Genomic DNA, 5,000 nt, shown 5'->3' with positions numbered 1-5,000 from the left:
ATATATATACATATATTGTCTGTGAATCTATATATACTTATATATATAATATATATAATTATATATGTAATATATATAATTATATATATAATACTTATATGATTATATATATAATATATACATTATATATATTATAAATATATATATATATTATATATATATATATATATTTTATATATATATATAAATATATATATATATTTATATATATATATATATTTATATGTATATTTATATTTATATCTATATATATTTATATATATATATTATATATATTTATATATATATTTATATATATTTATATATATATATTTATATATATATGTATATTTATATATATATATTTATATATATATTTATATATATATTTATATATATATATATATATATATATATATATATATATATATATCCATAACCAAAGCCCAGAATCCATGCCGAAGCGGCGGTTCGAAACGACCTAGGTCGAAGACAGACTCTGAGGGAGAGACTAAACCCTTTAGGTGTTTCCCAAAGTTCCCTCTACGCCTGAAGGCTTCAACAATGCCTACCAATTGGTGAGAGCATTGGAGATGCAGAGGCAAATCCGGATGTCAATCCACGTTGCCAGAGACTAAGGCATGATCATTGCCCCTTAAGATCAAGCTACCCTAAATTTCCTGCAGGAAATGAAGGAGCTTAAAGATGGGAGGAAAGTGTGTATCTCACCACTGAATCAAGGAGAGTCAAAATGATTCTACTTGGCTCCTCATTTTATGATGAGTTTCCCGAATGTCGAAAGGAAAGACCCCAACCAGGTAAGTCGTGGTGACCCTGAAAGGAGCCCTAATCACCACCCTTGATTTGGGTAACTGGCGTTCCTACAACCTCAGAACCTATGTGTCTGAGCTACTTCGGTGCTTCACATGCCAGAAACATGGTCACATCCAGGCTAGCTGCAAGGCAAAGCTAAAATGTGGTATCTGTAGCAAGGCACACAACACCGAGGTTTGCCGTAAGACGCTCAAGGAAGTCAAAGGGACACAGCTAAATGGCCAAACTGCCAAGAGGCATTATGCCTGGAGGCTGGCTTGCTCTGTTAGGAAGGAGGCGGCCCTCAGTCGACAAGAAGCTGCTAAAAACGACCTGACCTTGTTCCTGCTCCCCAAGCACCCGCGTCTGGGGACAAAACAAAAGGGAAAAGGCACTCCGACTTCCTAAGAGGAAGGAAGCCCCTTCCCAGCCGACACCGGACATCTCCAATAAAAAAGAGTTGCCAGCCATTGCAAGTGTACGGAAAAAGAAACAAGAGGAACAAAGGTTCAAAGAAGACAGCAAAAGCCTCCCCAAGAGACAACCATCTTTGTTGATGAAAATATGACTCTCCTGTTGACTGCTGTAGTCACTGCAGTAGCAACAACTTTGGGAAGGTCGAGTGAGGAGGCGGAGAAGGCAGTCACGATCGCCATGACGGCACTGACCCAGACTGTTGCAGCGCTGAAAGGGAGGAAGCTGGACAGAGCTAAACCAGCCTTTACCCCACCTCAGGACAAGACTCTCCTCCCTACTCCAACCCCGGCCAAACCCTCACAGGCAAAGCCAAAACAGGCTGAATCTGTGCAGTCAGAATAGGCAGAGCTTACCCAGGTAAAGCCAGCAAAGGTCAATAATACAGGCTTGTTCTCTGCGAGAACAAGCTGCAACAGTCTGCCAGCCGAATTGAGGGCAAACCAAGAACGCCCACAACTAAACAGACTTGCTTTTATCAAAGAAAGAGCAGCCGAATCCGATAACTCAGATGCTATCTTTTCTCTGAGGGAAGTAAGAAAAACAAAAACAGTTCTCGCTCAGCCCCGGGCTCTGACTGGATCTCTTACCCCATCATCTCCCACTGACTGGCTGGTGAGCTTGCATTCCTGCAAGTCATCAACAAGTCCTGGGAAACTTCCACTATACCCCAGAGTTGGAAGAGGGCTGGCATAGTTCCCATCCTCTGCTAGCCGAGAGGATGTAACTAAACCGACTCCAATGGAAAATGGGACCCCCACATGAACACCTCCATGGGTTCAGAAGGGGCATGAGCACAGCACACAACATAGCCACGCTCTTAAGCACAACCAACACTGTCACATACACAGTACACTTGCTATTCAGGAGACCCTGATCCAGAAGGGAATCAGAGGAAAGCGCCTTACCTGGATAAGTGACTACTTCAGGAACAGAGCAGCCAAAGTCATATTCCGAGGTCACCTATCACAGCACATACCCCTAGAAAATGGAAAGCCACGGGGTGAGGTCCTCAGGTCAAGCCCTTTTCAACACTAATATCCTGTACCCTCAACATACACCTCTCAATGGGGTACAAGATATATTCCACTGGACCACACTGCCTAAGAAGAGCCCAGCACTGTCTGGACATTGTATCTGAAGAGTGTTGTAGGACAGGACCAAAGATCGCTGCAGCCAAATCAAAAGCCATGGCTCTGAGACACTATGTTCAAGGCATAAGTTTACATGTCCAGTGAATGGTCCTAGAGCGGGTTCAGGTCTTCCAATACCTTAGTTTAAGGATTGACCAGACCCTCTCCTTCCAAAAGAAGGGCCAGTACCTGGTTAACCGAACCGAAGCAAGACTGTGTCTCATGAGAGCAGTGACTGGGAGAGACATAGTAGCTGGACATAAAGCACCAAGATCATTCTGTGTACATGCCGTCCATCCCATTGTGGACTATGCTTCTGTCGCCCTAATTGTCACCATGCCAAGATTAAGAGAGAAAAAATGGAGACAGTTCAAAATGAAGCTGTCAGGATCATTCTGAGTGCCCCCAGGTGGACAAAGGTCCTTAACCTTCTCATGGAGGCAAACCCTCTCTCCCTGGACCCCCGAATTGATTTCATGGCAGCACAGTTCCTTTTAAAGGTCATCCGGGCACCCAGGGAACACAAGCATAAGACAAAAAATACTCAGATGCCTAGAACAATATTATGAGCTCTTCGCAAACAACTCTGGCTGTCACACACAGCCAGGGTGTTGATACGCTATCAGCTCAAAGAGCAACTACTTGCTAAGGACATGGACTCCCCCCACCCTGACTATATTGAAGCCCTGCTGTGAGCACAAACCTTGATCGAGTTCTCTGTCATGAGCTTGTCAAGGAGAAAGAACCAACACCCCATGCATAGTCTGAAGGCAGAAGCCGAGAGGGCCATTGCAGCCATCACTCCTCCGGGTAGAATCTATTTCATGGATGGATCAATCACTCCTGTAACCCACACTGCAAGTGCCGCCTTCGCATCAAGGGATGCCTCAAAATCCATGAGGGTAACAGACAATGCCTCATTGCTACAGGCAGAGGCAGTTGCAATTATGGGAGCCCTAACCCACGTGCCTCTGAGGGAAAGACTCATGGTCATACATATAGACTCCAGGGCAGCCACTGACAGTCTACAGCACAGCATGCCCAGTGACATCTACCTCCTGACCACTGTGCTTACCGTAGTGCATTCTTGCTTATGGTAGAAGAATAATCATAAACTGGGTCCCCAGCCACATAGCTATCAGAGGGAATGACAGACTACCTGACACTGGCAGGGGTATGCCCCCAACACCCATGATTATTACACCAAGCTGAAAAATCTTGAGGCACAGGTCCAATGCTACAGTATTTGCCATTCTCCTGCAGCTTCACAGAGAGGAAACAAGAACCTCCCCCTCGGCCAGATGGTACTCAGATGCCACAGGCTTGGAGTCACTGGCACCCTCTGAAACAATCAAATAGAGATCCCTAACTCATTCTTCACAGACTAGGTTAGCACTGCATAGCAAATTATACAAACAAATGACTATGCAGAGTCCCCAAAAAGAATGTGTGTAAAACCTTATTATCATTACTCATATATAAGTATATAGGTAATGTCTATGGAGCTAAGTAGATCCTAGTTGCACATTTCTTTTAGTGGGTCATGTGGTATGGTTGGTTTAGTACTGGCTCTCCGGTTTCATACCCAGAGTGGCCTAGGTTCGAGGCCCGGTCTTATAGTAAACTGCTATTTTGTGCTTTGGAATCTTGTCTTGATGCCTTTTGTAACAGATCCTTGTGCCGGATCATCGGGTACAGTTGGCGTGACCATGTGTCTAACCAACGGCTGCACCGTGAGACCGGTACAGGACCTGTTACTTGCACAATTCGTGATCGCCAACTCAGGCTATACGGTCACTTGGCTCGATTCCTGCAGGATGACCCTGCCCCCCAGGTTGTCTCTGTCCGTGACAACCCTGGGTGGAGGAGGTCTGTGGGACGATCGAGAAATTCGTGGCTTGGGCAGATCGATCAAACCTGTCGTGAGGAGCTAGAGATGGGCCGGGCCCCTGCCTGGCGGATCGCCATGAGGGACCCTCGTAGGTGGAAGCAAAGGGTGGATGCGGCTCCCAAATGATGATGATGGTGTATATATGTGATATACATCATATATGTATATATATATGATATATATCATATATATATATATATATTTATCTCCGACATATTTGCCTATTGCCATTTCTTCTTTTTGATGCTCCCAAGTATTTCTTCCACTTTTGTCTGTTCCCTGATCCACGTCGCACTCATCCGATCTCTTAGGCTAATTCTCAGCATCAACCTCTCCATCCCTCTCAAGGCACTTATTAGTTTCCTCTCCAGTGATTTGGTTGTAGTCCATGTTTCTGATCCATAGGTCATAACTAGGAGGAAGTTTCACTATAAGGTCTATACTAATTCCATCTTCACCTGGTGTTTTCCCTCTCTTCATGCCTTTAAGTGGTCTTTTTATTTCTTCTGTTGTGATGTTGGGTACGTCTCTAGTTACCGCGTTCACTTCTATCCGTGGCTGTTCATTTGAGTTGTATAGATCCCTGTAAAAGTCTTCCCCTGCTCTTATGATTTAATTCTTATTATATGTCACTTCTCTGTCTGGTTTCTTTATATCATACATTTGATTTCTCCCTATTCCGAGTCTCCTTTTCGCTGTTTTCATGCAGA

The sequence above is a fragment of the Penaeus chinensis genome, chromosome 21, assembly GCF_019202785.1.
Source record: "Penaeus chinensis breed Huanghai No. 1 chromosome 21, ASM1920278v2, whole genome shotgun sequence".
Lineage (NCBI taxonomy): Eukaryota > Metazoa > Arthropoda > Malacostraca > Decapoda > Penaeidae > Penaeus > Penaeus chinensis.
Note: the sequence above shows the minus strand (reverse complement) of the source record.